At 45.1% G+C, this 19,491-nt stretch overlaps 94 non-coding genes across 94 annotated transcripts in view; all 94 read right to left on the reverse strand.

The window, feature by feature from the left end:
- Positions 1 to 71, reverse strand: part of Trnai-uau (transfer RNA isoleucine (anticodon UAU)) — a 90-nt gene extending 19 nt beyond the window's left edge. The window contains 2 exon segments of the tRNA in view: positions 1 to 17; positions 34 to 71. The exon segment at positions 1 to 17 is cut by the window's left edge and continues 19 nt beyond it. This is a non-coding gene — a tRNA (tRNA-Ile).
- A 104-nt stretch (positions 72 to 175) lies between these two features.
- On the reverse strand, positions 176 to 247 carry Trnat-cgu (transfer RNA threonine (anticodon CGU)). The gene has a single exon. It is a non-coding gene; the product is annotated as a tRNA-Thr (tRNA).
- Positions 248 to 371: 124 nt separating this feature from the next.
- On the reverse strand, positions 372 to 490 carry Trnal-caa (transfer RNA leucine (anticodon CAA)). Its single transcript has 2 exons — positions 453 to 490; positions 372 to 417 (listed from the first exon to the last, which is right to left on the reverse strand). It is a non-coding gene; the product is annotated as a tRNA-Leu (tRNA).
- Positions 491 to 558: 68 nt separating this feature from the next.
- Positions 559 to 632, reverse strand: Trnan-guu (transfer RNA asparagine (anticodon GUU)). The gene has a single exon. It is a non-coding gene; the product is annotated as a tRNA-Asn (tRNA).
- A 252-nt stretch (positions 633 to 884) lies between these two features.
- Positions 885 to 956, reverse strand: Trnat-agu (transfer RNA threonine (anticodon AGU)). Its single transcript has one exon. It is a non-coding gene; the product is annotated as a tRNA-Thr (tRNA).
- Positions 957 to 1,023: 67 nt separating this feature from the next.
- On the reverse strand, positions 1,024 to 1,113 carry Trnai-uau (transfer RNA isoleucine (anticodon UAU)). Its single transcript is given in 2 exon segments — positions 1,024 to 1,059; positions 1,076 to 1,113. It is a non-coding gene; the product is annotated as a tRNA-Ile (tRNA).
- A 104-nt stretch (positions 1,114 to 1,217) lies between these two features.
- On the reverse strand, positions 1,218 to 1,289 carry Trnat-cgu (transfer RNA threonine (anticodon CGU)). Its single transcript has one exon. It is a non-coding gene; the product is annotated as a tRNA-Thr (tRNA).
- A 124-nt stretch (positions 1,290 to 1,413) lies between these two features.
- Trnal-caa (transfer RNA leucine (anticodon CAA)) lies at positions 1,414 to 1,532 on the reverse strand. The gene is made up of 2 exons: positions 1,495 to 1,532; positions 1,414 to 1,459 (listed from the first exon to the last, which is right to left on the reverse strand). It is a non-coding gene; the product is annotated as a tRNA-Leu (tRNA).
- A 68-nt stretch (positions 1,533 to 1,600) lies between these two features.
- Positions 1,601 to 1,674, reverse strand: Trnan-guu (transfer RNA asparagine (anticodon GUU)). Its single transcript has one exon. It is a non-coding gene; the product is annotated as a tRNA-Asn (tRNA).
- Positions 1,675 to 1,926: 252 nt separating this feature from the next.
- On the reverse strand, positions 1,927 to 1,998 carry Trnas-aga (transfer RNA serine (anticodon AGA)). The gene has a single exon. It is a non-coding gene; the product is annotated as a tRNA-Ser (tRNA).
- A 67-nt stretch (positions 1,999 to 2,065) lies between these two features.
- On the reverse strand, positions 2,066 to 2,155 carry Trnai-uau (transfer RNA isoleucine (anticodon UAU)). The gene is given in 2 exon segments: positions 2,066 to 2,101; positions 2,118 to 2,155. It is a non-coding gene; the product is annotated as a tRNA-Ile (tRNA).
- A 104-nt stretch (positions 2,156 to 2,259) lies between these two features.
- Positions 2,260 to 2,331, reverse strand: Trnat-cgu (transfer RNA threonine (anticodon CGU)). Its single transcript has one exon. It is a non-coding gene; the product is annotated as a tRNA-Thr (tRNA).
- A 124-nt stretch (positions 2,332 to 2,455) lies between these two features.
- On the reverse strand, positions 2,456 to 2,574 carry Trnal-caa (transfer RNA leucine (anticodon CAA)). The gene is made up of 2 exons: positions 2,537 to 2,574; positions 2,456 to 2,501 (listed from the first exon to the last, which is right to left on the reverse strand). It is a non-coding gene; the product is annotated as a tRNA-Leu (tRNA).
- A 68-nt stretch (positions 2,575 to 2,642) lies between these two features.
- Trnan-guu (transfer RNA asparagine (anticodon GUU)) lies at positions 2,643 to 2,716 on the reverse strand. The gene has a single exon. It is a non-coding gene; the product is annotated as a tRNA-Asn (tRNA).
- Positions 2,717 to 2,968: 252 nt separating this feature from the next.
- On the reverse strand, positions 2,969 to 3,040 carry Trnat-agu (transfer RNA threonine (anticodon AGU)). The gene has a single exon. It is a non-coding gene; the product is annotated as a tRNA-Thr (tRNA).
- A 67-nt stretch (positions 3,041 to 3,107) lies between these two features.
- Positions 3,108 to 3,197, reverse strand: Trnai-uau (transfer RNA isoleucine (anticodon UAU)). Its single transcript is given in 2 exon segments — positions 3,108 to 3,143; positions 3,160 to 3,197. It is a non-coding gene; the product is annotated as a tRNA-Ile (tRNA).
- Positions 3,198 to 3,301: 104 nt separating this feature from the next.
- Positions 3,302 to 3,373, reverse strand: Trnat-cgu (transfer RNA threonine (anticodon CGU)). Its single transcript has one exon. It is a non-coding gene; the product is annotated as a tRNA-Thr (tRNA).
- Positions 3,374 to 3,497: 124 nt separating this feature from the next.
- Positions 3,498 to 3,616, reverse strand: Trnal-caa (transfer RNA leucine (anticodon CAA)). Its single transcript has 2 exons — positions 3,579 to 3,616; positions 3,498 to 3,543 (listed from the first exon to the last, which is right to left on the reverse strand). It is a non-coding gene; the product is annotated as a tRNA-Leu (tRNA).
- Positions 3,617 to 3,684: 68 nt separating this feature from the next.
- Trnan-guu (transfer RNA asparagine (anticodon GUU)) lies at positions 3,685 to 3,758 on the reverse strand. The gene has a single exon. It is a non-coding gene; the product is annotated as a tRNA-Asn (tRNA).
- Positions 3,759 to 4,010: 252 nt separating this feature from the next.
- On the reverse strand, positions 4,011 to 4,082 carry Trnas-aga (transfer RNA serine (anticodon AGA)). Its single transcript has one exon. It is a non-coding gene; the product is annotated as a tRNA-Ser (tRNA).
- A 67-nt stretch (positions 4,083 to 4,149) lies between these two features.
- On the reverse strand, positions 4,150 to 4,239 carry Trnai-uau (transfer RNA isoleucine (anticodon UAU)). The gene is given in 2 exon segments: positions 4,150 to 4,185; positions 4,202 to 4,239. It is a non-coding gene; the product is annotated as a tRNA-Ile (tRNA).
- Positions 4,240 to 4,343: 104 nt separating this feature from the next.
- Trnat-cgu (transfer RNA threonine (anticodon CGU)) lies at positions 4,344 to 4,415 on the reverse strand. The gene has a single exon. It is a non-coding gene; the product is annotated as a tRNA-Thr (tRNA).
- Positions 4,416 to 4,539: 124 nt separating this feature from the next.
- Trnal-caa (transfer RNA leucine (anticodon CAA)) lies at positions 4,540 to 4,658 on the reverse strand. The gene is made up of 2 exons: positions 4,621 to 4,658; positions 4,540 to 4,585 (listed from the first exon to the last, which is right to left on the reverse strand). It is a non-coding gene; the product is annotated as a tRNA-Leu (tRNA).
- A 68-nt stretch (positions 4,659 to 4,726) lies between these two features.
- Positions 4,727 to 4,800, reverse strand: Trnan-guu (transfer RNA asparagine (anticodon GUU)). Its single transcript has one exon. It is a non-coding gene; the product is annotated as a tRNA-Asn (tRNA).
- Positions 4,801 to 5,052: 252 nt separating this feature from the next.
- Positions 5,053 to 5,124, reverse strand: Trnat-agu (transfer RNA threonine (anticodon AGU)). The gene has a single exon. It is a non-coding gene; the product is annotated as a tRNA-Thr (tRNA).
- A 67-nt stretch (positions 5,125 to 5,191) lies between these two features.
- On the reverse strand, positions 5,192 to 5,281 carry Trnai-uau (transfer RNA isoleucine (anticodon UAU)). Its single transcript is given in 2 exon segments — positions 5,192 to 5,227; positions 5,244 to 5,281. It is a non-coding gene; the product is annotated as a tRNA-Ile (tRNA).
- A 104-nt stretch (positions 5,282 to 5,385) lies between these two features.
- Positions 5,386 to 5,457, reverse strand: Trnat-cgu (transfer RNA threonine (anticodon CGU)). Its single transcript has one exon. It is a non-coding gene; the product is annotated as a tRNA-Thr (tRNA).
- Positions 5,458 to 5,581: 124 nt separating this feature from the next.
- On the reverse strand, positions 5,582 to 5,700 carry Trnal-caa (transfer RNA leucine (anticodon CAA)). The gene is made up of 2 exons: positions 5,663 to 5,700; positions 5,582 to 5,627 (listed from the first exon to the last, which is right to left on the reverse strand). It is a non-coding gene; the product is annotated as a tRNA-Leu (tRNA).
- Positions 5,701 to 5,768: 68 nt separating this feature from the next.
- Positions 5,769 to 5,842, reverse strand: Trnan-guu (transfer RNA asparagine (anticodon GUU)). Its single transcript has one exon. It is a non-coding gene; the product is annotated as a tRNA-Asn (tRNA).
- Positions 5,843 to 6,094: 252 nt separating this feature from the next.
- On the reverse strand, positions 6,095 to 6,166 carry Trnat-agu (transfer RNA threonine (anticodon AGU)). The gene has a single exon. It is a non-coding gene; the product is annotated as a tRNA-Thr (tRNA).
- A 67-nt stretch (positions 6,167 to 6,233) lies between these two features.
- Positions 6,234 to 6,323, reverse strand: Trnai-uau (transfer RNA isoleucine (anticodon UAU)). Its single transcript is given in 2 exon segments — positions 6,234 to 6,269; positions 6,286 to 6,323. It is a non-coding gene; the product is annotated as a tRNA-Ile (tRNA).
- A 104-nt stretch (positions 6,324 to 6,427) lies between these two features.
- Positions 6,428 to 6,499, reverse strand: Trnat-cgu (transfer RNA threonine (anticodon CGU)). Its single transcript has one exon. It is a non-coding gene; the product is annotated as a tRNA-Thr (tRNA).
- A 124-nt stretch (positions 6,500 to 6,623) lies between these two features.
- On the reverse strand, positions 6,624 to 6,742 carry Trnal-caa (transfer RNA leucine (anticodon CAA)). Its single transcript has 2 exons — positions 6,705 to 6,742; positions 6,624 to 6,669 (listed from the first exon to the last, which is right to left on the reverse strand). It is a non-coding gene; the product is annotated as a tRNA-Leu (tRNA).
- Positions 6,743 to 6,810: 68 nt separating this feature from the next.
- Trnan-guu (transfer RNA asparagine (anticodon GUU)) lies at positions 6,811 to 6,884 on the reverse strand. The gene has a single exon. It is a non-coding gene; the product is annotated as a tRNA-Asn (tRNA).
- Positions 6,885 to 7,136: 252 nt separating this feature from the next.
- Positions 7,137 to 7,208, reverse strand: Trnas-aga (transfer RNA serine (anticodon AGA)). The gene has a single exon. It is a non-coding gene; the product is annotated as a tRNA-Ser (tRNA).
- Positions 7,209 to 7,275: 67 nt separating this feature from the next.
- On the reverse strand, positions 7,276 to 7,365 carry Trnai-uau (transfer RNA isoleucine (anticodon UAU)). Its single transcript is given in 2 exon segments — positions 7,276 to 7,311; positions 7,328 to 7,365. It is a non-coding gene; the product is annotated as a tRNA-Ile (tRNA).
- A 104-nt stretch (positions 7,366 to 7,469) lies between these two features.
- Positions 7,470 to 7,541, reverse strand: Trnat-cgu (transfer RNA threonine (anticodon CGU)). Its single transcript has one exon. It is a non-coding gene; the product is annotated as a tRNA-Thr (tRNA).
- Positions 7,542 to 7,665: 124 nt separating this feature from the next.
- Trnal-caa (transfer RNA leucine (anticodon CAA)) lies at positions 7,666 to 7,784 on the reverse strand. The gene is made up of 2 exons: positions 7,747 to 7,784; positions 7,666 to 7,711 (listed from the first exon to the last, which is right to left on the reverse strand). It is a non-coding gene; the product is annotated as a tRNA-Leu (tRNA).
- A 68-nt stretch (positions 7,785 to 7,852) lies between these two features.
- On the reverse strand, positions 7,853 to 7,926 carry Trnan-guu (transfer RNA asparagine (anticodon GUU)). Its single transcript has one exon. It is a non-coding gene; the product is annotated as a tRNA-Asn (tRNA).
- A 252-nt stretch (positions 7,927 to 8,178) lies between these two features.
- Positions 8,179 to 8,250, reverse strand: Trnat-agu (transfer RNA threonine (anticodon AGU)). Its single transcript has one exon. It is a non-coding gene; the product is annotated as a tRNA-Thr (tRNA).
- Positions 8,251 to 8,317: 67 nt separating this feature from the next.
- Positions 8,318 to 8,407, reverse strand: Trnai-uau (transfer RNA isoleucine (anticodon UAU)). Its single transcript is given in 2 exon segments — positions 8,318 to 8,353; positions 8,370 to 8,407. It is a non-coding gene; the product is annotated as a tRNA-Ile (tRNA).
- Positions 8,408 to 8,511: 104 nt separating this feature from the next.
- On the reverse strand, positions 8,512 to 8,583 carry Trnat-cgu (transfer RNA threonine (anticodon CGU)). The gene has a single exon. It is a non-coding gene; the product is annotated as a tRNA-Thr (tRNA).
- A 124-nt stretch (positions 8,584 to 8,707) lies between these two features.
- Trnal-caa (transfer RNA leucine (anticodon CAA)) lies at positions 8,708 to 8,826 on the reverse strand. Its single transcript has 2 exons — positions 8,789 to 8,826; positions 8,708 to 8,753 (listed from the first exon to the last, which is right to left on the reverse strand). It is a non-coding gene; the product is annotated as a tRNA-Leu (tRNA).
- A 68-nt stretch (positions 8,827 to 8,894) lies between these two features.
- On the reverse strand, positions 8,895 to 8,968 carry Trnan-guu (transfer RNA asparagine (anticodon GUU)). The gene has a single exon. It is a non-coding gene; the product is annotated as a tRNA-Asn (tRNA).
- A 252-nt stretch (positions 8,969 to 9,220) lies between these two features.
- On the reverse strand, positions 9,221 to 9,292 carry Trnas-aga (transfer RNA serine (anticodon AGA)). Its single transcript has one exon. It is a non-coding gene; the product is annotated as a tRNA-Ser (tRNA).
- Positions 9,293 to 9,359: 67 nt separating this feature from the next.
- Positions 9,360 to 9,449, reverse strand: Trnai-uau (transfer RNA isoleucine (anticodon UAU)). The gene is given in 2 exon segments: positions 9,360 to 9,395; positions 9,412 to 9,449. It is a non-coding gene; the product is annotated as a tRNA-Ile (tRNA).
- A 104-nt stretch (positions 9,450 to 9,553) lies between these two features.
- On the reverse strand, positions 9,554 to 9,625 carry Trnat-cgu (transfer RNA threonine (anticodon CGU)). The gene has a single exon. It is a non-coding gene; the product is annotated as a tRNA-Thr (tRNA).
- Positions 9,626 to 9,749: 124 nt separating this feature from the next.
- On the reverse strand, positions 9,750 to 9,868 carry Trnal-caa (transfer RNA leucine (anticodon CAA)). The gene is made up of 2 exons: positions 9,831 to 9,868; positions 9,750 to 9,795 (listed from the first exon to the last, which is right to left on the reverse strand). It is a non-coding gene; the product is annotated as a tRNA-Leu (tRNA).
- Positions 9,869 to 9,936: 68 nt separating this feature from the next.
- On the reverse strand, positions 9,937 to 10,010 carry Trnan-guu (transfer RNA asparagine (anticodon GUU)). The gene has a single exon. It is a non-coding gene; the product is annotated as a tRNA-Asn (tRNA).
- A 252-nt stretch (positions 10,011 to 10,262) lies between these two features.
- Trnat-agu (transfer RNA threonine (anticodon AGU)) lies at positions 10,263 to 10,334 on the reverse strand. The gene has a single exon. It is a non-coding gene; the product is annotated as a tRNA-Thr (tRNA).
- A 67-nt stretch (positions 10,335 to 10,401) lies between these two features.
- On the reverse strand, positions 10,402 to 10,491 carry Trnai-uau (transfer RNA isoleucine (anticodon UAU)). The gene is given in 2 exon segments: positions 10,402 to 10,437; positions 10,454 to 10,491. It is a non-coding gene; the product is annotated as a tRNA-Ile (tRNA).
- Positions 10,492 to 10,595: 104 nt separating this feature from the next.
- Positions 10,596 to 10,667, reverse strand: Trnat-cgu (transfer RNA threonine (anticodon CGU)). The gene has a single exon. It is a non-coding gene; the product is annotated as a tRNA-Thr (tRNA).
- Positions 10,668 to 10,791: 124 nt separating this feature from the next.
- Positions 10,792 to 10,910, reverse strand: Trnal-caa (transfer RNA leucine (anticodon CAA)). Its single transcript has 2 exons — positions 10,873 to 10,910; positions 10,792 to 10,837 (listed from the first exon to the last, which is right to left on the reverse strand). It is a non-coding gene; the product is annotated as a tRNA-Leu (tRNA).
- Positions 10,911 to 10,978: 68 nt separating this feature from the next.
- On the reverse strand, positions 10,979 to 11,052 carry Trnan-guu (transfer RNA asparagine (anticodon GUU)). The gene has a single exon. It is a non-coding gene; the product is annotated as a tRNA-Asn (tRNA).
- Positions 11,053 to 11,304: 252 nt separating this feature from the next.
- On the reverse strand, positions 11,305 to 11,376 carry Trnat-agu (transfer RNA threonine (anticodon AGU)). Its single transcript has one exon. It is a non-coding gene; the product is annotated as a tRNA-Thr (tRNA).
- Positions 11,377 to 11,443: 67 nt separating this feature from the next.
- Positions 11,444 to 11,533, reverse strand: Trnai-uau (transfer RNA isoleucine (anticodon UAU)). Its single transcript is given in 2 exon segments — positions 11,444 to 11,479; positions 11,496 to 11,533. It is a non-coding gene; the product is annotated as a tRNA-Ile (tRNA).
- Positions 11,534 to 11,637: 104 nt separating this feature from the next.
- Positions 11,638 to 11,709, reverse strand: Trnat-cgu (transfer RNA threonine (anticodon CGU)). Its single transcript has one exon. It is a non-coding gene; the product is annotated as a tRNA-Thr (tRNA).
- Positions 11,710 to 11,833: 124 nt separating this feature from the next.
- Positions 11,834 to 11,952, reverse strand: Trnal-caa (transfer RNA leucine (anticodon CAA)). The gene is made up of 2 exons: positions 11,915 to 11,952; positions 11,834 to 11,879 (listed from the first exon to the last, which is right to left on the reverse strand). It is a non-coding gene; the product is annotated as a tRNA-Leu (tRNA).
- Positions 11,953 to 12,020: 68 nt separating this feature from the next.
- Trnan-guu (transfer RNA asparagine (anticodon GUU)) lies at positions 12,021 to 12,094 on the reverse strand. Its single transcript has one exon. It is a non-coding gene; the product is annotated as a tRNA-Asn (tRNA).
- Positions 12,095 to 12,346: 252 nt separating this feature from the next.
- Positions 12,347 to 12,418, reverse strand: Trnas-aga (transfer RNA serine (anticodon AGA)). Its single transcript has one exon. It is a non-coding gene; the product is annotated as a tRNA-Ser (tRNA).
- A 67-nt stretch (positions 12,419 to 12,485) lies between these two features.
- Trnai-uau (transfer RNA isoleucine (anticodon UAU)) lies at positions 12,486 to 12,575 on the reverse strand. Its single transcript is given in 2 exon segments — positions 12,486 to 12,521; positions 12,538 to 12,575. It is a non-coding gene; the product is annotated as a tRNA-Ile (tRNA).
- A 104-nt stretch (positions 12,576 to 12,679) lies between these two features.
- On the reverse strand, positions 12,680 to 12,751 carry Trnat-cgu (transfer RNA threonine (anticodon CGU)). Its single transcript has one exon. It is a non-coding gene; the product is annotated as a tRNA-Thr (tRNA).
- A 124-nt stretch (positions 12,752 to 12,875) lies between these two features.
- Positions 12,876 to 12,994, reverse strand: Trnal-caa (transfer RNA leucine (anticodon CAA)). The gene is made up of 2 exons: positions 12,957 to 12,994; positions 12,876 to 12,921 (listed from the first exon to the last, which is right to left on the reverse strand). It is a non-coding gene; the product is annotated as a tRNA-Leu (tRNA).
- A 68-nt stretch (positions 12,995 to 13,062) lies between these two features.
- On the reverse strand, positions 13,063 to 13,136 carry Trnan-guu (transfer RNA asparagine (anticodon GUU)). Its single transcript has one exon. It is a non-coding gene; the product is annotated as a tRNA-Asn (tRNA).
- A 252-nt stretch (positions 13,137 to 13,388) lies between these two features.
- Trnat-agu (transfer RNA threonine (anticodon AGU)) lies at positions 13,389 to 13,460 on the reverse strand. The gene has a single exon. It is a non-coding gene; the product is annotated as a tRNA-Thr (tRNA).
- A 67-nt stretch (positions 13,461 to 13,527) lies between these two features.
- Positions 13,528 to 13,617, reverse strand: Trnai-uau (transfer RNA isoleucine (anticodon UAU)). Its single transcript is given in 2 exon segments — positions 13,528 to 13,563; positions 13,580 to 13,617. It is a non-coding gene; the product is annotated as a tRNA-Ile (tRNA).
- A 104-nt stretch (positions 13,618 to 13,721) lies between these two features.
- Trnat-cgu (transfer RNA threonine (anticodon CGU)) lies at positions 13,722 to 13,793 on the reverse strand. The gene has a single exon. It is a non-coding gene; the product is annotated as a tRNA-Thr (tRNA).
- A 124-nt stretch (positions 13,794 to 13,917) lies between these two features.
- Positions 13,918 to 14,036, reverse strand: Trnal-caa (transfer RNA leucine (anticodon CAA)). The gene is made up of 2 exons: positions 13,999 to 14,036; positions 13,918 to 13,963 (listed from the first exon to the last, which is right to left on the reverse strand). It is a non-coding gene; the product is annotated as a tRNA-Leu (tRNA).
- A 68-nt stretch (positions 14,037 to 14,104) lies between these two features.
- Trnan-guu (transfer RNA asparagine (anticodon GUU)) lies at positions 14,105 to 14,178 on the reverse strand. The gene has a single exon. It is a non-coding gene; the product is annotated as a tRNA-Asn (tRNA).
- Positions 14,179 to 14,430: 252 nt separating this feature from the next.
- On the reverse strand, positions 14,431 to 14,502 carry Trnat-agu (transfer RNA threonine (anticodon AGU)). The gene has a single exon. It is a non-coding gene; the product is annotated as a tRNA-Thr (tRNA).
- A 67-nt stretch (positions 14,503 to 14,569) lies between these two features.
- On the reverse strand, positions 14,570 to 14,659 carry Trnai-uau (transfer RNA isoleucine (anticodon UAU)). Its single transcript is given in 2 exon segments — positions 14,570 to 14,605; positions 14,622 to 14,659. It is a non-coding gene; the product is annotated as a tRNA-Ile (tRNA).
- A 104-nt stretch (positions 14,660 to 14,763) lies between these two features.
- On the reverse strand, positions 14,764 to 14,835 carry Trnat-cgu (transfer RNA threonine (anticodon CGU)). The gene has a single exon. It is a non-coding gene; the product is annotated as a tRNA-Thr (tRNA).
- A 124-nt stretch (positions 14,836 to 14,959) lies between these two features.
- Trnal-caa (transfer RNA leucine (anticodon CAA)) lies at positions 14,960 to 15,078 on the reverse strand. The gene is made up of 2 exons: positions 15,041 to 15,078; positions 14,960 to 15,005 (listed from the first exon to the last, which is right to left on the reverse strand). It is a non-coding gene; the product is annotated as a tRNA-Leu (tRNA).
- A 68-nt stretch (positions 15,079 to 15,146) lies between these two features.
- Positions 15,147 to 15,220, reverse strand: Trnan-guu (transfer RNA asparagine (anticodon GUU)). Its single transcript has one exon. It is a non-coding gene; the product is annotated as a tRNA-Asn (tRNA).
- A 252-nt stretch (positions 15,221 to 15,472) lies between these two features.
- Trnat-agu (transfer RNA threonine (anticodon AGU)) lies at positions 15,473 to 15,544 on the reverse strand. Its single transcript has one exon. It is a non-coding gene; the product is annotated as a tRNA-Thr (tRNA).
- Positions 15,545 to 15,611: 67 nt separating this feature from the next.
- Positions 15,612 to 15,701, reverse strand: Trnai-uau (transfer RNA isoleucine (anticodon UAU)). The gene is given in 2 exon segments: positions 15,612 to 15,647; positions 15,664 to 15,701. It is a non-coding gene; the product is annotated as a tRNA-Ile (tRNA).
- A 104-nt stretch (positions 15,702 to 15,805) lies between these two features.
- On the reverse strand, positions 15,806 to 15,877 carry Trnat-cgu (transfer RNA threonine (anticodon CGU)). The gene has a single exon. It is a non-coding gene; the product is annotated as a tRNA-Thr (tRNA).
- A 124-nt stretch (positions 15,878 to 16,001) lies between these two features.
- Trnal-caa (transfer RNA leucine (anticodon CAA)) lies at positions 16,002 to 16,120 on the reverse strand. Its single transcript has 2 exons — positions 16,083 to 16,120; positions 16,002 to 16,047 (listed from the first exon to the last, which is right to left on the reverse strand). It is a non-coding gene; the product is annotated as a tRNA-Leu (tRNA).
- Positions 16,121 to 16,188: 68 nt separating this feature from the next.
- Trnan-guu (transfer RNA asparagine (anticodon GUU)) lies at positions 16,189 to 16,262 on the reverse strand. Its single transcript has one exon. It is a non-coding gene; the product is annotated as a tRNA-Asn (tRNA).
- A 252-nt stretch (positions 16,263 to 16,514) lies between these two features.
- Positions 16,515 to 16,586, reverse strand: Trnat-agu (transfer RNA threonine (anticodon AGU)). The gene has a single exon. It is a non-coding gene; the product is annotated as a tRNA-Thr (tRNA).
- Positions 16,587 to 16,640: 54 nt separating this feature from the next.
- Positions 16,641 to 16,730, reverse strand: Trnai-uau (transfer RNA isoleucine (anticodon UAU)). Its single transcript is given in 2 exon segments — positions 16,641 to 16,676; positions 16,693 to 16,730. It is a non-coding gene; the product is annotated as a tRNA-Ile (tRNA).
- Positions 16,731 to 16,834: 104 nt separating this feature from the next.
- Positions 16,835 to 16,906, reverse strand: Trnat-cgu (transfer RNA threonine (anticodon CGU)). The gene has a single exon. It is a non-coding gene; the product is annotated as a tRNA-Thr (tRNA).
- A 124-nt stretch (positions 16,907 to 17,030) lies between these two features.
- Positions 17,031 to 17,149, reverse strand: Trnal-caa (transfer RNA leucine (anticodon CAA)). The gene is made up of 2 exons: positions 17,112 to 17,149; positions 17,031 to 17,076 (listed from the first exon to the last, which is right to left on the reverse strand). It is a non-coding gene; the product is annotated as a tRNA-Leu (tRNA).
- Positions 17,150 to 17,217: 68 nt separating this feature from the next.
- Positions 17,218 to 17,291, reverse strand: Trnan-guu (transfer RNA asparagine (anticodon GUU)). The gene has a single exon. It is a non-coding gene; the product is annotated as a tRNA-Asn (tRNA).
- Positions 17,292 to 17,543: 252 nt separating this feature from the next.
- On the reverse strand, positions 17,544 to 17,615 carry Trnat-agu (transfer RNA threonine (anticodon AGU)). The gene has a single exon. It is a non-coding gene; the product is annotated as a tRNA-Thr (tRNA).
- A 67-nt stretch (positions 17,616 to 17,682) lies between these two features.
- Trnai-uau (transfer RNA isoleucine (anticodon UAU)) lies at positions 17,683 to 17,772 on the reverse strand. The gene is given in 2 exon segments: positions 17,683 to 17,718; positions 17,735 to 17,772. It is a non-coding gene; the product is annotated as a tRNA-Ile (tRNA).
- A 104-nt stretch (positions 17,773 to 17,876) lies between these two features.
- On the reverse strand, positions 17,877 to 17,948 carry Trnat-cgu (transfer RNA threonine (anticodon CGU)). Its single transcript has one exon. It is a non-coding gene; the product is annotated as a tRNA-Thr (tRNA).
- A 124-nt stretch (positions 17,949 to 18,072) lies between these two features.
- Positions 18,073 to 18,191, reverse strand: Trnal-caa (transfer RNA leucine (anticodon CAA)). Its single transcript has 2 exons — positions 18,154 to 18,191; positions 18,073 to 18,118 (listed from the first exon to the last, which is right to left on the reverse strand). It is a non-coding gene; the product is annotated as a tRNA-Leu (tRNA).
- A 68-nt stretch (positions 18,192 to 18,259) lies between these two features.
- Trnan-guu (transfer RNA asparagine (anticodon GUU)) lies at positions 18,260 to 18,333 on the reverse strand. Its single transcript has one exon. It is a non-coding gene; the product is annotated as a tRNA-Asn (tRNA).
- Positions 18,334 to 18,585: 252 nt separating this feature from the next.
- Trnat-agu (transfer RNA threonine (anticodon AGU)) lies at positions 18,586 to 18,657 on the reverse strand. Its single transcript has one exon. It is a non-coding gene; the product is annotated as a tRNA-Thr (tRNA).
- A 51-nt stretch (positions 18,658 to 18,708) lies between these two features.
- Trnai-uau (transfer RNA isoleucine (anticodon UAU)) lies at positions 18,709 to 18,801 on the reverse strand. The gene is given in 2 exon segments: positions 18,709 to 18,747; positions 18,764 to 18,801. It is a non-coding gene; the product is annotated as a tRNA-Ile (tRNA).
- Positions 18,802 to 18,905: 104 nt separating this feature from the next.
- Trnat-cgu (transfer RNA threonine (anticodon CGU)) lies at positions 18,906 to 18,977 on the reverse strand. The gene has a single exon. It is a non-coding gene; the product is annotated as a tRNA-Thr (tRNA).
- A 124-nt stretch (positions 18,978 to 19,101) lies between these two features.
- Positions 19,102 to 19,220, reverse strand: Trnal-caa (transfer RNA leucine (anticodon CAA)). Its single transcript has 2 exons — positions 19,183 to 19,220; positions 19,102 to 19,147 (listed from the first exon to the last, which is right to left on the reverse strand). It is a non-coding gene; the product is annotated as a tRNA-Leu (tRNA).
- Positions 19,221 to 19,288: 68 nt separating this feature from the next.
- Positions 19,289 to 19,362, reverse strand: Trnan-guu (transfer RNA asparagine (anticodon GUU)). Its single transcript has one exon. It is a non-coding gene; the product is annotated as a tRNA-Asn (tRNA).
- Between the last annotated feature and the right edge of the window lie 129 nt (positions 19,363 to 19,491).

The raw sequence follows: 19,491 nt of genomic DNA on the forward strand, positions 1-19,491 counted from the left end.
ACTCACAACCTCCGCATGTCTCCGTAACTGTCATATAAGTACGGCGCGCTAACCGATTGCGCCACTGGAGCTGGTTTGCTCTTATTTTCAGTGCATGTTGTACAGCACGGCGACAACAACACCGACAGATAATATATTTCCTGCAGATAAATTCGAAAAAACATTTCTAGCCACTTGCCTGCAGCGAGGTTTGAACTCGCGACCCCTGGTTTACGAAACCAGTGCTCTACCACTGAGCTATAGAGACCAACTAGCACACTGAGATAATCACATTATACTTGTAGTAATGTGGAATCAAATACTAGCTTTGAGGAATGCTATTGGCAGTGGAGCCGAAGAGAAAGATTAGATATCCTGAAATAAAAAAAGATTGTCAGAAGTGGGATTCGAACCCACGCCTCCATTCGGAGACCAGAACACCCATACCACCGTAATTCAGTGCAGCATAGAAGCTTGAGTCTGGCGCCTTAGACCACTCGGCCATCCTGACATGCGAATGAAACTTCCATGCAAATAGTTACCTACCATTTTCGGAGGAGATGAATATAAAAATTATTACGTCCCTGGGTGGGCTCGAACCACCAACCTTTCGGTTAACAGCCGAACGCGCTAACCGATTGCGCCACAGAGACGCACGACCTTCAGCCGCTCAACGCACTGATGAAAACTTTTCTCTACATGTTCCAATTTTCTTTGTTGCCCATCTTCCACAAACCAGCTAGTTGTCAGCATTGTGCACAACTTAGTACCACATTGTGTCGGTTGATCTGTTAAAACCAGTTATCTTTTGAGACTTGCGCTTCAGAGTTTGTAAGGCTATTCCGGTTCAAAATCAGACATGCACGAAATTTAGGTCACTGTAATACTTACAAATACATTAAAATAGGCACCGCCGGGGATCGAACCCGGGATCTCCTGTTTACTAGACAGGCGCTTTACCACTAAGCCACGGCGCCACATGCAATACAGTATGCTTCAGTCTTTGTTCTTACAACTTGATATTGAAACAGTATTAAAACTTGCTGCTCCAGGTGAGGCTCGAACTCACAACCTCCGCATGTCTCCGTAACTGTCATATAAGTACGGCGCGCTAACCGATTGCGCCACTGGAGCTGGTTTGCTCTTATTTTCAGTGCATGTTGTACAGCACGGCGACAACAACACCGACAGATAATATATTTCCTGCAGATAAATTCGAAAAAACATTTCTAGCCACTTGCCTCCAGCGAGGTTTGAACTCGCGACCCCTGGTTTACGAGACCAGTGCTCTACCACTGAGCTATAGAGACCAACTAGCACACTGAAACAATCACATTATACTTGTAGTAATGTGGAATCAAATATTAGCTTTGAGGAATGCTATTGGCAGGGGAGCCGAAGAGAAAGATTAGATATCCTCAAATAAAAAAAGATTGTCAGAAGTGGGATTCGAACCCACGCCTCCATTCGGAGACCAGAACACCCATACCACCGTAATTCAGTGCAGCATAGAAGCTTGAGTCTGGCGCCTTAGACCACTCGGCCATCCTGACATGCGAATGAAACTTCCATGCAAATAGTTACCTACCATTTTCGGAGGAGATGAATATAAAAATTATTACGTCCCTGGGTGGGCTCGAACCACCAACCTTTCGGTTAACAGCCGAACGCGCTAACCGATTGCGCCACAGAGACGCACGACCTTCAGCCGCTCAACGCACTGATGAAAACTTTTCTCTACATGTTCCAATTTTCTTTGTTGCCTATCTTCCACAAACCAGCTAGTTGTCAGCATTGTGCACAACTTAGTACCACATTGTGTCGGTTGATCTGTTAAAACCAGTTATCTTTTGCGACTTGCGCTTCAGAGTTTGTAAGGCTATTGCGGTTCAAAATCAGACATGCACGAAATTTAGGTCACTGTAATACTTACAAATAGATTAAAATAGGCACCGCCGGGGATCGAACCCGGGATCTCCTGTTTTCTAGACAGGCGCTTTACCACTAAGCCACGGCGCCACATGCAATACAGTATGCTTCAGTCTTTGTTCTTACAACTTGATATTGAAACAGTATTAAAACTTGCTGCTCCAGGTGAGGCTTGAACTCACAACCTCCGCATGTCTCCGTAACTGTCATATAAGTACGGCGCGCTAACCGATTGCGCCACTGGAGCTGGTTTGCTCTAATTTTCAGTGCATGTTGTACAGCACGGCGACAACAACACCGACAGATAATATATTTCCTGCAGATAAATTCGAAAAAACATTTCTAGCCACTTGCCTCCAGCGAGGTTTGAACTCGCGACCCCTGGTTTACGAGACCAGTGCTCTACCACTGAGCTATAGAGACCAACTAGCACACTGAAACAATCACATTATACTTGTAGTAATGTGGAATCAAATATTAGCTTTGAGGAATGCTATTGGCAGGGGAGCCGAAGAGAAAGATTAGATATCCTCAAATAAAAAAAGATTGTCAGAAGTGGGATTCGAACCCACGCCTCCATTCGGAGACCAGAACACCCATACCACCGTAATTCAGTGCAGCATAGAAGCTTGAGTCTGGCGCCTTAGACCACTCGGCCATCCTGACATGCGAATGAAACTTCCATGCAAATAGTTAACTACCATTTTCGGAGGAGATGAATATAAAAATTATTACGTTCCTGGGTGGGCTCGAACCACCAACCTTTCGGTTAACAGCCGAACGCGCTAACCGATTGCGCCACAGAGACGCACGACCTTCAGCCGCTCAACGCACTGATGAAAACTTTTCTCTACATGTTCCAATTTTCTTTGTTGCCCATCTTCCACAAACCAGCTAGTTGTCAGCATTGTGCACAACTTAGTACCACATTGTGTCGGTTGATCTGTTAAAACCAGTTATCTTTTGAGACTTGCGCTTCAGAGTTTGTAAGGCTATTCCGGTTCAAAATCAGACATGCACGAAATTTAGGTCACTGTAATACTTACAAATACATTAAAATAGGCACCGCCGGGGATCGAACCCGGGATCTCCTGTTTACTAGACAGGCGCTTTACCACTAAGCCACGGCGCCACATGCAATACAGTATGCTTCAGTCTTTGTTCTTACAACTTGATATTGAAACAGTATTAAAACTTGCTGCTCCAGGTGAGGCTCGAACTCACAACCTCCGCATGTCTCCGTAACTGTCATATAAGTACGGCGCGCTAACCGATTGCGCCACTGGAGCTGGTTTGCTCTTATTTTCAGTGCATGTTGTACAGCACGGCGACAACAACACCGACAGATAATATATTTCCTGCAAATAAATTCGAAAAAACATTTCTAGCCACTTGCCTCCAGCGAGGTTTGAACTCGCGACCCCTGGTTTACGAGACCAGTGCTCTACCACTGAGCTATAGAGACCAACTAGCACACTGAAACAATCACATTATACTTGTAGTAATGTGGAATCAAATATTAGCTTTGAGGAATGCTATTGGCAGGGGAGCCGAAGAGAAAGATTAGATATCCTCAAATAAAAAAAGATTGTCAGAATTGGGATTCGAACCCACGCCTCCATTCGGAGACCAGAACACCCATACCACCGTAATTCAGTGCAGCATAGAAGCTTGAGTCTGGCGCCTTAGACCACTCGGCCATCCTGACATGCGAATGAAACTTCCATGCAAATAGTTAACTACCATTTTCGGAGGAGATGAATATAAAAATTATTACGTCCCTGGGTGGGCTCGAACCACCAACCTTTCGGTTAACAGCCGAACGCGCTAACCGATTGCGCCACAGAGACGCACGACCTTCAGCCGCTCAACGCACTGATGAAAACTTTTCTCTACATGTTCCAATTTTCTTTGTTGCCCATCTTCCACAAACCAGCTAGTTGTCAGCATTGTGCACAACTTAGTACCACATTGTGTCGGTTGATCTGTTAAAACCAGTTATCTTTTGAGACTTGCGCTTCAGAGTTTGTAAGGCTATTCCGGTTCAAAATCAGACATGCACGAAATTTAGGTCACTGTAATACTTACAAATAGATTAAAATAGGCACCGCCGGGGATCGAACCCGGGATCTCCTGTTTTCTAGACAGGCGCTTTACCACTAAGCCACGGCGCCACATGCAATACAGTATGCTTCAGTCTTTGTTCTTACAACTTGATATTGAAACAGTATTAAAACTTGCTGCTCCAGGTGAGGCTTGAACTCACAACCTCCGCATGTCTCCGTAACTGTCATATAAGTACGGCGCGCTAACCGATTGCGCCACTGGAGCTGGTTTGCTCTAATTTTCAGTGCATGTTGTACAGCACGGCGACAACAACACCGACAGATAATATATTTCCTGCAGATAAATTCGAAAAAACATTTCTAGCCACTTGCCTCCAGCGAGGTTTGAACTCGCGACCCCTGGTTTACGAGACCAGTGCTCTACCACTGAGCTATAGAGACCAACTAGCACACTGAAACAATCACATTATACTTGTAGTAATGTGGAATCAAATATTAGCTTTGAGGAATGCTATTGGCAGGGGAGCCGAAGAGAAAGATTAGATATCCTCAAATAAAAAAAGATTGTCAGAAGTGGGATTCGAACCCACGCCTCCATTCGGAGACCAGAACACCCATACCACCGTAATTCAGTGCAGCATAGAAGCTTGAGTCTGGCGCCTTAGACCACTCGGCCATCCTGACATGCGAATGAAACTTCCATGCAAATAGTTAACTACCATTTTCGGAGGAGATGAATATAAAAATTATTACGTCCCTGGGTGGGCTCGAACCACCAACCTTTCGGTTAACAGCCGAACGCGCTAACCGATTGCGCCACAGAGACGCACGACCTTCAGCCGCTCAACGCACTGATGAAAACTTTTCTCTACATGTTCCAATTTTCTTTGTTGCCCATCTTCCACAAACCAGCTAGTTGTCAGCATTGTGCACAACTTAGTACCACATTGTGTCGGTTGATCTGTTAAAACCAGTTATCTTTTGAGACTTGCGCTTCAGAGTTTGTAAGGCTATTCCGGTTCAAAATCAGACATGCACGAAATTTAGGTCACTGTAATACTTACAAATAGATTAAAATAGGCACAGCCGGGGATCGAACCCGGGATCTCCTGTTTACTAGACAGGCGCTTTACCACTAAGCCACGGCGCCTCATGCAATACAGTATGCTTCAGTCTTTGTTCTTACAACTTGATATTGAAACAGTATTAAAACTTGCTGCTCCAGGTGAGGCTCGAACTCACAACCTCCGCATGTCTCCGTAACTGTCATATAAGTACGGCGCGCTAACCGATTGCGCCACTGGAGCTGGTTTGCTCTTATTTTCAGTGCATGTTGTACAGCACGGCGACAACAACACCGACAGATAATATATTTCCTGCAGATAAATTCGAAAAAACATTTCTAGCCACTTGCCTGCAGCGAGGTTTGAACTCGCGACCCCTGGTTTACGAAACCAGTGCTCTACCACTGAGCTATAGAGACCAACTAGCACACTGAGATAATCACATTATACTTGTAGTAATGTGGAATCAAATACTAGCTTTGAGGAATGCTATTGGCAGTGGAGCCGAAGAGAAAGATTAGATATCCTGAAATAAAAAAAGATTGTCAGAAGTGGGATTCGAACCCACGCCTCCATTCGGAGACCAGAACACCCATACCACCGTAATTCAGTGCAGCATAGAAGCTTGAGTCTGGCGCCTTAGACCACTCGGCCATCCTGACATGCGAATGAAACTTCCATGCAAATAGTTAACTACCATTTTCGGAGGAGATGAATATAAAAATTATTACGTCCCTGGGTGGGCTCGAACCACCAACCTTTCGGTTAACAGCCGAACGCGCTAACCGATTGCGCCACAGAGACGCACGACCTTCAGCCGCTCAACGCACTGATGAAAACTTTTCTCTACATGTTCCAATTTTCTTTGTTGCCCATCTTCCACAAACCAGCTAGTTGTCAGCATTGTGCACAACTTAGTACCACATTGTGTCGGTTGATCTGTTAAAACCAGTTATCTTTTGAGACTTGCGCTTCAGAGTTTGTAAGGCTATTCCGGTTCAAAATCAGACATGCACGAAATTTAGGTCACTGTAATACTTACAAATACATTAAAATAGGCACCGCCGGGGATCGAACCCGGGATCTCCTGTTTACTAGACAGGCGCTTTACCACTAAGCCACGGCGCCACATGCAATACAGTATGCTTCAGTCTTTGTTCTTACAACTTGATATTGAAACAGTATTAAAACTTGCTGCTCCAGGTGAGGCTCGAACTCACAACCTCCGCATGTCTCCGTAACTGTCATATAAGTACGGCGCGCTAACCGATTGCGCCACTGGAGCTGGTTTGCTCTTATTTTCAGTGCATGTTGTACAGCACGGCGACAACAACACCGACAGATAATATATTTCCTGCAGATAAATTCGAAAAAACATTTCTAGCCACTTGCCTCCAGCGAGGTTTGAACTCGCGACCCCTGGTTTACGAGACCAGTGCTCTACCACTGAGCTATAGAGACCAACTAGCACACTGAAACAATCACATTATACTTGTAGTAATGTGGAATCAAATATTAGCTTTGAGGAATGCTATTGGCAGGGGAGCCGAAGAGAAAGATTAGATATCCTCAAATAAAAAAAGATTGTCAGAAGTGGGATTCGAACCCACGCCTCCATTCGGAGACCAGAACACCCATACCACCGTAATTCAGTGCAGCATAGAAGCTTGAGTCTGGCGCCTTAGACCACTCGGCCATCCTGACATGCGAATGAAACTTCCATGCAAATAGTTACCTACCATTTTCGGAGGAGATGAATATAAAAATTATTACGTCCCTGGGTGGGCTCGAACCACCAACCTTTCGGTTAACAGCCGAACGCGCTAACCGATTGCGCCACAGAGACGCACGACCTTCAGCCGCTCAACGCACTGATGAAAACTTTTCTCTACATGTTCCAATTTTCTTTGTTGCCTATCTTCCACAAACCAGCTAGTTGTCAGCATTGTGCACAACTTAGTACCACATTGTGTCGGTTGATCTGTTAAAACCAGTTATCTTTTGCGACTTGCGCTTCAGAGTTTGTAAGGCTATTGCGGTTCAAAATCAGACATGCACGAAATTTAGGTCACTGTAATACTTACAAATAGATTAAAATAGGCACCGCCGGGGATCGAACCCGGGATCTCCTGTTTTCTAGACAGGCGCTTTACCACTAAGCCACGGCGCCACATGCAATACAGTATGCTTCAGTCTTTGTTCTTACAACTTGATATTGAAACAGTATTAAAACTTGCTGCTCCAGGTGAGGCTTGAACTCACAACCTCCGCATGTCTCCGTAACTGTCATATAAGTACGGCGCGCTAACCGATTGCGCCACTGGAGCTGGTTTGCTCTAATTTTCAGTGCATGTTGTACAGCACGGCGACAACAACACCGACAGATAATATATTTCCTGCAGATAAATTCGAAAAAACATTTCTAGCCACTTGCCTCCAGCGAGGTTTGAACTCGCGACCCCTGGTTTACGAGACCAGTGCTCTACCACTGAGCTATAGAGACCAACTAGCACACTGAAACAATCACATTATACTTGTAGTAATGTGGAATCAAATATTAGCTTTGAGGAATGCTATTGGCAGGGGAGCCGAAGAGAAAGATTAGATATCCTCAAATAAAAAAAGATTGTCAGAAGTGGGATTCGAACCCACGCCTCCATTCGGAGACCAGAACACCCATACCACCGTAATTCAGTGCAGCATAGAAGCTTGAGTCTGGCGCCTTAGACCACTCGGCCATCCTGACATGCGAATGAAACTTCCATGCAAATAGTTAACTACCATTTTCGGAGGAGATGAATATAAAAATTATTACGTTCCTGGGTGGGCTCGAACCACCAACCTTTCGGTTAACAGCCGAACGCGCTAACCGATTGCGCCACAGAGACGCACGACCTTCAGCCGCTCAACGCACTGATGAAAACTTTTCTCTACATGTTCCAATTTTCTTTGTTGCCCATCTTCCACAAACCAGCTAGTTGTCAGCATTGTGCACAACTTAGTACCACATTGTGTCGGTTGATCTGTTAAAACCAGTTATCTTTTGAGACTTGCGCTTCAGAGTTTGTAAGGCTATTCCGGTTCAAAATCAGACATGCACGAAATTTAGGTCACTGTAATACTTACAAATACATTAAAATAGGCACCGCCGGGGATCGAACCCGGGATCTCCTGTTTACTAGACAGGCGCTTTACCACTAAGCCACGGCGCCACATGCAATACAGTATGCTTCAGTCTTTGTTCTTACAACTTGATATTGAAACAGTATTAAAACTTGCTGCTCCAGGTGAGGCTCGAACTCACAACCTCCGCATGTCTCCGTAACTGTCATATAAGTACGGCGCGCTAACCGATTGCGCCACTGGAGCTGGTTTGCTCTTATTTTCAGTGCATGTTGTACAGCACGGCGACAACAACACCGACAGATAATATATTTCCTGCAAATAAATTCGAAAAAACATTTCTAGCCACTTGCCTCCAGCGAGGTTTGAACTCGCGACCCCTGGTTTACGAGACCAGTGCTCTACCACTGAGCTATAGAGACCAACTAGCACACTGAAACAATCACATTATACTTGTAGTAATGTGGAATCAAATATTAGCTTTGAGGAATGCTATTGGCAGGGGAGCCGAAGAGAAAGATTAGATATCCTCAAATAAAAAAAGATTGTCAGAATTGGGATTCGAACCCACGCCTCCATTCGGAGACCAGAACACCCATACCACCGTAATTCAGTGCAGCATAGAAGCTTGAGTCTGGCGCCTTAGACCACTCGGCCATCCTGACATGCGAATGAAACTTCCATGCAAATAGTTAACTACCATTTTCGGAGGAGATGAATATAAAAATTATTACGTCCCTGGGTGGGCTCGAACCACCAACCTTTCGGTTAACAGCCGAACGCGCTAACCGATTGCGCCACAGAGACGCACGACCTTCAGCCGCTCAACGCACTGATGAAAACTTTTCTCTACATGTTCCAATTTTCTTTGTTGCCCATCTTCCACAAACCAGCTAGTTGTCAGCATTGTGCACAACTTAGTACCACATTGTGTCGGTTGATCTGTTAAAACCAGTTATCTTTTGAGACTTGCGCTTCAGAGTTTGTAAGGCTATTCCGGTTCAAAATCAGACATGCACGAAATTTAGGTCACTGTAATACTTACAAATAGATTAAAATAGGCACCGCCGGGGATCGAACCCGGGATCTCCTGTTTTCTAGACAGGCGCTTTACCACTAAGCCACGGCGCCACATGCAATACAGTATGCTTCAGTCTTTGTTCTTACAACTTGATATTGAAACAGTATTAAAACTTGCTGCTCCAGGTGAGGCTTGAACTCACAACCTCCGCATGTCTCCGTAACTGTCATATAAGTACGGCGCGCTAACCGATTGCGCCACTGGAGCTGGTTTGCTCTAATTTTCAGTGCATGTTGTACAGCACGGCGACAACAACACCGACAGATAATATATTTCCTGCAGATAAATTCGAAAAAACATTTCTAGCCACTTGCCTCCAGCGAGGTTTGAACTCGCGACCCCTGGTTTACGAGACCAGTGCTCTACCACTGAGCTATAGAGACCAACTAGCACACTGAAACAATCACATTATACTTGTAGTAATGTGGAATCAAATATTAGCTTTGAGGAATGCTATTGGCAGGGGAGCCGAAGAGAAAGATTAGATATCCTCAAATAAAAAAAGATTGTCAGAAGTGGGATTCGAACCCACGCCTCCATTCGGAGACCAGAACACCCATACCACCGTAATTCAGTGCAGCATAGAAGCTTGAGTCTGGCGCCTTAGACCACTCGGCCATCCTGACATGCGAATGAAACTTCCATGCAAATAGTTAACTACCATTTTCGGAGGAGATGAATATAAAAATTATTACGTCCCTGGGTGGGCTCGAACCACCAACCTTTCGGTTAACAGCCGAACGCGCTAACCGATTGCGCCACAGAGACGCACGACCTTCAGCCGCTCAACGCACTGATGAAAACTTTTCTCTACATGTTCCAATTTTCTTTGTTGCCCATCTTCCACAAACCAGCTAGTTGTCAGCATTGTGCACAACTTAGTACCACATTGTGTCGGTTGATCTGTTAAAACCAGTTATCTTTTGAGACTTGCGCTTCAGAGTTTGTAAGGCTATTCCGGTTCAAAATCAGACATGCACGAAATTTAGGTCACTGTAATACTTACAAATACATTAAAATAGGCACCGCCGGGGATCGAACCCGGGATCTCCTGTTTACTAGACAGGCGCTTTACCACTAAGCCACGGCGCCACATGCAATACAGTATGCTTCAGTCTTTGTTCTTACAACTTGATATTGAAACAGTATTAAAACTTGCTGCTCCAGGTGAGGCTCGAACTCACAACCTCCGCATGTCTCCGTAACTGTCATATAAGTACGGCGCGCTAACCGATTGCGCCACTGGAGCTGGTTTGCTCTTATTTTCAGTGCATGTTGTACAGCACGGCGACAACAACACCGACAGATAATATATTTCCTGCAAATAAATTCGAAAAAACATTTCTAGCCACTTGCCTCCAGCGAGGTTTGAACTCGCGACCCCTGGTTTACGAGACCAGTGCTCTACCACTGAGCTATAGAGACCAACTAGCACACTGAAACAATCACATTATACTTGTAGTAATGTGGAATCAAATATTAGCTTTGAGGAATGCTATTGGCAGGGGAGCCGAAGAGAAAGATTAGATATCCTCAAATAAAAAAAGATTGTCAGAAGTGGGATTCGAACCCACGCCTCCATTCGGAGACCAGAACACCCATACCACCGTAATTCAGTGCAGCATAGAAGCTTGAGTCTGGCGCCTTAGACCACTCGGCCATCCTGACATGCGAATGAAACTTCCATGCAAATAGTTAACTACCATTTTCGGAGGAGATGAATATAAAAATTATTACGTCCCTGGGTGGGCTCGAACCACCAACCTTTCGGTTAACAGCCGAACGCGCTAACCGATTGCGCCACAGAGACGCACGACCTTCAGCCGCTCAACGCACTGATGAAAACTTTTCTCTACATGTTCCAATTTTCTTTGTTGCCCATCTTCCACAAACCAGCTAGTTGTCAGCATTGTGCACAACTTAGTACCACATTGTGTCGGTTGATCTGTTAAAACCAGTTATCTTTTGAGACTTGCGCTTCAGAGTTTGTAAGGCTATTCCGGTTCAAAATCAGACATGCACGAAATTTAGGTCACTGTAATACTTACAAATACATTAAAATAGGCACCGCCGGGGATCGAACCCGGGATCTCCTGTTTACTAGACAGGCGCTTTACCACTAAGCCACGGCGCCACATGCAATACAGTATGCTTCAGTCTTTGTTCTTACAACTTGATATTGAAACAGTATTAAAACTTGCTGCTCCAGGTGAGGCTCGAACTCACAACCTCCGCATGTCTCCGTAACTGTCATATAAGTACGGCGCGCTAACCGATTGCGCCACTGGAGCTGGTTTGCTCTTATTTTCAGTGCATGTTGTACAGCACGGCGACAACAACACCGACAGATAATATATTTCCTGCAAATAAATTCGAAAAAACATTTCTAGCCACTTGCCTCCAGCGAGGTTTGAACTCGCGACCCCTGGTTTACGAGACCAGTGCTCTACCACTGAGCTATAGAGACCAACTAGCACACTGAAACAATCACATTATACTTGTAGTAATGTGGAATCAAATATTAGCTTTGAGGAATGCTATTGGCAGGGGAGCCGAAGAGAAAGATTAGATATCCTCAAATAAAAAAAGATTGTCAGAATTGGGATTCGAACCCACGCCTCCATTCGGAGACCAGAACACCCATACCACCGTAATTCAGTGCAGCATAGAAGCTTGAGTCTGGCGCCTTAGACCACTCGGCCATCCTGACATGCGAATGAAACTTCCATGCAAATAGTTAACTACCATTTTCGGAGGAGATGAATATAAAAATTATTACGTCCCTGGGTGGGCTCGAACCACCAACCTTTCGGTTAACAGCCGAACGCGCTAACCGATTGCGCCACAGAGACGCACGACCTTCAGCCGCTCAACGCACTGATGAAAACTTTTCTCTACATGTTCCAATTTTCTTTGTTGCCCATCTTCCACAAACCAGCTAGTTGTCAGCATTGTGCACAACTTAGTACCACATTGTGTCGGTTGATCTGTTAAAACCAGTTATCTTTTGAGACTTGCGCTTCAGAGTTTGTAAGGCTATTCCGGTTCAAAATCAGACATGCACGAAATTTAGGTCACTGTAATACTTACAAATAGATTAAAATAGGCACCGCCGGGGATCGAACCCGGGATCTCCTGTTTTCTAGACAGGCGCTTTACCACTAAGCCACGGCGCCACATGCAATACAGTATGCTTCAGTCTTTGTTCTTACAACTTGATATTGAAACAGTATTAAAACTTGCTGCTCCAGGTGAGGCTTGAACTCACAACCTCCGCATGTCTCCGTAACTGTCATATAAGTACGGCGCGCTAACCGATTGCGCCACTGGAGCTGGTTTGCTCTAATTTTCAGTGCATGTTGTACAGCACGGCGACAACAACACCGACAGATAATATATTTCCTGCAGATAAATTCGAAAAAACATTTCTAGCCACTTGCCTCCAGCGAGGTTTGAACTCGCGACCCCTGGTTTACGAGACCAGTGCTCTACCACTGAGCTATAGAGACCAACTAGCACACTGAAACAATCACATTATACTTGTAGTAATGTGGAATCAAATATTAGCTTTGAGGAATGCTATTGGCAGGGGAGCCGAAGAGAAAGATTAGATATCCTCAAATAAAAAAAGATTGTCAGAAGTGGGATTCGAACCCACGCCTCCATTCGGAGACCAGAACACCCATACCACCGTAATTCAGTGCAGCATAGAAGCTTGAGTCTGGCGCCTTAGACCACTCGGCCATCCTGACATGCGAATGAAACTTCCATGCAAATAGTTAACTACCATTTTCGGAGGAGATGAATATAAAAATTATTACGTCCCTGGGTGGGCTCGAACCACCAACCTTTCGGTTAACAGCCGAACGCGCTAACCGATTGCGCCACAGAGACGCACGACCTTCAGCCGCTCAACGCACTGATGAAAACTTTTCTCTACATGTTCCAATTTTCTTTGTTGCCCATCTTCCACAAACCAGCTAGTTGTCAGCATTGTGCACAACCTAGTACCACATTGTGTCGGTTGATCTGTTAAAACCAGTTATCTTTTGAGACTTGCGCTTCAGAGTTTGTAAGGCTATTCCGGTTCAAAATCAGACATGCACGAAATTTAGGTCACTGTAATACTTACAAATAGATTAAAATAGGCACCGCCGGGGATCGAACCCGGGATCTCCTGTTTACTAGACAGGCGCTTTACCACTAAGCCACGGCGCCTCATGCAATACAGTATGCTTCAGTCTTTGTTCTTACAACTTGATATTGAAACAGTATTAAAACTTGCTGCTCCAGGTGAGGCTCGAACTCACAACCTCCGCATGTCTCCGTAACTGTCATATAAGTACGGCGCGCTAACCGATTGCGCCACTGGAGCTGGTTTGCTCTTATTTTCAGTGCATGTTGTACAGCACGGCGACAACAACACCGACAGATAATATATTTCCTGCAGATAAATTCGAAAAAACATTTCTAGCCACTTGCCTCCAGCGAGGTTTGAACTCGCGACCCCTGGTTTACGAGACCAGTGCTCTACCACTGAGCTATAGAGACCAACTAGCACACTGAAACAATCACATTATACTTGTAGTAATGTGGAATCAAATATTAGCTTTGAGGAATGCTATTGGCAGGGGAGCCGAAGAGAAAGATTAGATATCCTCAAATAAAAAAAGATTGTCAGAATTGGGATTCGAACCCACGCCTCCATTCGGAGACCAGAACACCCATACCACCGTAATTCAGTGCAGCATAGAAGCTTGAGTCTGGCGCCTTAGACCACTCGGCCATCCTGACATGCGAATGAAACTTCCATGCAAATAGTTAACTACCATTTTCGGAGGAGATGAATATAAAATTTATTACGTCCCTGGGTGGGCTCGAACCACCAACCTTTCGGTTAACAGCCGAACGCGCTAACCGATTGCGCCACAGAGACGCACGACCTTCAGCCGCTCAACGCACTGATGAAAACTTTTCTCTACATGTTCCAATTTTCTTTGTTGCCCATCTTCCACAAACCAGCTAGTTGTCAGCATTGTGCACAACTTAGTACCACATTGTGTCGGTTGATCTGTTAAAACCAGTTATCTTTTGAGACTTGCGCTTCAGAGTTTGTAAGGCTATTCCGGTTCAAAATCAGACATGCACGAAATTTAGGTCACTGTAATACTTACAAATAGATTAAAATAGGCACCGCCGGGGATCGAACCCGGGATCTCCTGTTTACTAGACAGGCGCTTTACCACTAAGCCACGGCGCCACATGCAATACAGTATGCTTCAGTCTTTGTTCTTACAACTTGATATTGAAACAGTATTAAAACTTGCTGCTCCAGGTGAGGCTCGAACTCACAACCTCCGCATGTCTCCGTAACTGTCATATAAGTACGGCGCGCTAACCGATTGCGCCACTGGAGCTGGTTTGCTCTTATTTTCAGTGCATGTTGTACAGCACGGCGACAACAACACCGACAGATAATATATTTCCTGCAGATAAATTCGAAAAAACATTTCTAGCCACTTGCCTCCAGCGAGGTTTGAACTCGCGACCCCTGGTTTACGAGACCAGTGCTCTACCACTGAGCTATAGAGACCAACTAGCACACTGAAACAATCACATTATACTTGTAGTAATGTGGAATCAAATATTAGCTTTGAGGAATGCTATTGGCAGGGGAGCCGAAGAGAAAGATTAGATATCCTCAAATAAAAAAAGATTGTCAGAATTGGGATTCGAACCCACGCCTCCATTCGGAGACCAGAACACCCATACCACCGTAATTCAGTGCAGCATAGAAGCTTGAGTCTGGCGCCTTAGACCACTCGGCCATCCTGACATGCGAATGAAACTTCCATGCAAATAGTTAACTACCATTTTCGGAGGAGATGAATATAAAAATTATTACGTCCCTGGGTGGGCTCGAACCACCAACCTTTCGGTTAACAGCCGAACGCGCTAACCGATTGCGCCACAGAGACGCACGACCTTCAGCCGCTCAACGCACTGATGAAAACTTTTCTCTACATGTTCCAATTTTCTTTGTTGCCCATCTTCCACAAACCAGCTAGTTGTCAGCATTGTGCACAACTTAGTACCACATTGTGTCGGTTGATCTGTTAAAACCAGTTATCTTTTGAGACTTGCGCTTCAGAGTTTGTAAGGCTATTCCGGTTCAAAATCAGACATGCACGAAATTTAGGTCACTGTAATACTTACAAATAGATTAAAATAGGCACCGCCGGGGATCGAACCCGGGATCTCCTGTTTACTAGACAGGCGCTTTACCACTAAGCCACGGCGCCACATGCAATACAGTATGCTTCAGTCTTTGTTCTTACAACTTGATATTGAAACAGTATTAAAACTTGCTGCTCCAGGTGAGGCTCGAACTCACAACCTCCGCATGTCTCCGTAACTGTCATATAAGTACGGCGCGCTAACCGATTGCCCCACTGGAGCTGGTTTGCTCTTATTTTCAGTGCATGTTGTACAGCACGGCGACAACAACACCGACAGATAATATATTTCCTGCAGATAAATTCGAAAAAACATTTCTAGCCACTTGCCTCCAGCGAGGTTTGAACTCGCGACCCCTGGTTTACGAGACCAGTGCTCTACCACTGAGCTATAGAGACCAACTAGCACACTGAAACAATCACATTATACTTGTAGTAATGTGGAATCAAATATTAGCTTTGAGGAATGCTATTGGCAGGGGAGCCGAAGAGAAAGATTAGATATCCTCAAATAAAAAAAGATTCTCAGAAGTGGGATTCGAACCCACGCCTCCATTCGGAGACCAGAACACCCATACCACCGTAATTCAGTGCAGCATAGAAGCTTGAGTCTGGCGCCTTAGACCACTCGGCCATCCTGACATGCGAATGAAACTTCCATGCAAATAGTTAACTACCATTTTCGATGGAGATGAATATAAAAATTATTACGTCCCTGGGTGGGCTCGAACCACCAACCTTTCGGTTAACAGCCGAACGCGCTAACCGATTGCGCCACAGAGACGCACGACCTTCAGCCGCTCAACGCACTGATGAAAACTTTTCTCTACATGTTCCAATTTTCTTTGTTGCCCATCTTCCACAAACCAGCTAGTTGCCAGCATTGTGCACAACTTAGTACCACATTGTGTCGGTTGATCTGTTAAAACCAGTTATCTTTTGAGACTTGCGCTTCAGAGTTTGTAAGGCTATTCCGGTTCAAAATCAGACATGCACGAAAATTAGGTCACTGTAATACTTACAAATACATTAAAATAGGCACCGCCGGGGATCGAACCCGGGATCTCCTGTTTACTAGACAGGCGCTTTACCACTAAGCCACGGCGCCACATGCAATACAGTATGCTTCAGTCTTTGTTCTTACAACAGTATTAAAACTTGCTGCTCCAGGTGAGGCTCGAACTCACAACCTCCGCATGTCTCCGTAACTGTCATATAAGTACGGCGGGCTAACCGATTGCGCCACTGGAGCTGGTTTGCTCTTATTTTCAGTGCATGTTGTACAGCACGGCGACAACAACACCGACAGATAATATATTTCCTGCAGATAAATTCGAAAAAACATTTCTAGCCACTTGCCTCCAGCGAGGTTTGAACTCGCGACCCCTGGTTTACGAGACCAGTGCTCTACCACTGAGCTATAGAGACCAACTAGCACACTGAAACAATCACATTATACTTGTAGTAATGTGGAATCAAATATTAGCTTTGAGGAATGCTATTGGCAGGGGAGCCGAAGAGAAAGATTAGATATCCTCAAATAAAAAAAGATTGTCAGAAGTGGGATTCGAACCCACGCCTCCATTCGGAGACCAGAACACCCATACCACCGTAATTCAGTGCAGCATAGAAGCTTGAGTCTGGCGCCTTAGACCACTCGGCCATCCTGACATGCGAATGAAACTTCCATGCAAATAGTTAACTACCATTTTCGAAGGAGATGTATATAAAAATTATTACGTCCCTGGGTGGGCTCGAACCACCAACCTTTCGGTTAACAGCCGAACGCGCTAACCGATTGCGCCACAGAGACGCAAGACCTTCAGCCGCTCAACGCACTGTTGAAAACTTTTCTCTACATGTTCCAATTTTCTTTGTTGCCTATCTTCCACAAACCAGCTAGTTGTCAGCATTGTGCACAACTTAGTACCACATTGTGTCGGTTGATCTGTTAAAACCAGTTATCTTTTGAGACTTGCGCTTCAGAGTTTGTAAGGCTATTCCGGTTCAAAATCAGACATGCACGAAATTTAGGTCACTGTAATACTTACAAATACATTAAAATAGGCACCGCCGGGGATCGAACCCGGGATCTCCTGTTTACTAGACAGGCGCTTTACCACTAAGCCACGGCGCCACATGCAATACAGTATGCTTCAGTCTTTGTTCTTACAACTTGATCTTGAAACAATATTAAAACTTGCTGCTCCAGGTGAGGCTCGAACTCTCAACCTCCGCATGTCTCCGTAACTGTCATATAAGTACGGCGCGCTAACCGATTGCGCCACTGGAGCTGGTTTGCTCTTATTTTCAGTGCATGTTGTACAGCACGGCGACAACAACACCGACAGATAATATATTTCCTGCAGATAAATTCGAAAAAACATTTCTAGCCACTTGCCTCCAGCGAGTTTTGAACTCGCGACCCCTGGTTTACGAGACCAGTGCTCTACCACTGAGCTATAGAGACCAACTAGCACACTGAAACAATCACATTATACTTGTAGTAATGTGGAATCAAATATTAGCTTTGAGGAATGCTATTGGCAGGGGAGCCGAAGAGAAAGATTAGATATCCTCAAATAAAAAAAGATTGTCAGAAGTGGGATTCGAACCCACGCCTCCATTCGGAGACCAGAACACCCATACCACCGTAATTCAGTGCAGCATAGAAGCTTGAGTCTGGCGCCTTAGACCACTCGGCCATCCTGACATGCGAATGAAACTTCCATGCAAATAGTTAACTACCATTTTCGAAGGAGATGAATATAAAAATTATTACGTCCCTGGGTGGGCTCGAACCACCAACCTTTCGGTTAACAGCCGAACGCGCTAACCGATTGCGCCACAGAGACGCACGACCTTCAGCCGCTCAACGCACTGATGAAAACTTTTCTCTACATGTTCCAATTTTCTTTGTTGCCCATCTTCCACAAACCAGCTAGTTGTCAGCATTGTGCACAACTTAGTACCACATTGTGTCGGTTGATCTGTTAAAACCAGTTATCTTTTGAGACTTGCGCTTCCGAGTTTGTAAGGCTATTCCGGTTCAAAATCAGACATGCACGAAATTTAGGTCACTGTAATACTTACAAATACATTAAAATAGGCACCGCCGGGGATCGAACCCTGGATCTCCCGTTTACTAGACAGGCGCTTTACCACTAAGCCACGGCGCCACATGCAATACAGTATGCTTCAGTCTTTGTTCTTACAACAGTATTAAAACTTGCTTCTCCAGGTGAGGCTCGAACTCACAACCTCCGCATGTCTCCGTAACTGTCATATAAGTACGGCGCGCTAACCGATTGCGCCACTGGAGCTGGTTTGCTCTTATTTTCAGTGCATGTTGTACAGCACGGCGACAACAACACCGACAGATAATATATTTCCTGCAGATAAATTCGAAAAAACATTTCTAGCCACTTGCCTCCAGCGAGGTTTGAACTCGCGACCCCTGGTTTACGAGACCAGTGCTCTACCACTGAGCTATAGAGACCAACTAGCACACTGAAACAATCACACTATACTTGTAGTAATGTGGAATCAAATATTAGCTTTGAGGAATGCTATTGGCAGGGGAGCCGAAGAGAAAGATTAGATATCCTCAAATAAAAAAAGATTGTCAGAAGTGGGATTCGAACCCACGCCTCCATTCGGAGACCAGAACACCCATACCACCGTAATTCAGTGCAGCATAGAAGCTTGAGTCTGGCGCCTTAGACCACTCGGCCATCCTGACATGCGAATGAAACTTCCATGCAAATAGTTAACTACCATTTTCGAAGGAGATGAATATAAAAATTATTACGTCCCTGGGTGGTCTCGAACCACCAACCTTTCGGTTAACAGCCGAACGCGCTAACCGATTGCGCCACAGAGACGCACGACCTTCAGCCGCTCAACGCACTGATGAAAACTTTTCTCTACATGTTCCAATTTTCTTTGTACCCCATCTTCCACAAACCAGCTAGTTGCCAGCATTGTGCACAACTTAGTACCACATTGTGTCG

Source organism: Ascidia mentula, chromosome 5 (genome assembly GCF_947561715.1).
Source record: "Ascidia mentula chromosome 5, kaAscMent1.1, whole genome shotgun sequence".
Taxonomy (NCBI): Eukaryota; Metazoa; Chordata; class Ascidiacea; order Phlebobranchia; family Ascidiidae; genus Ascidia; species Ascidia mentula.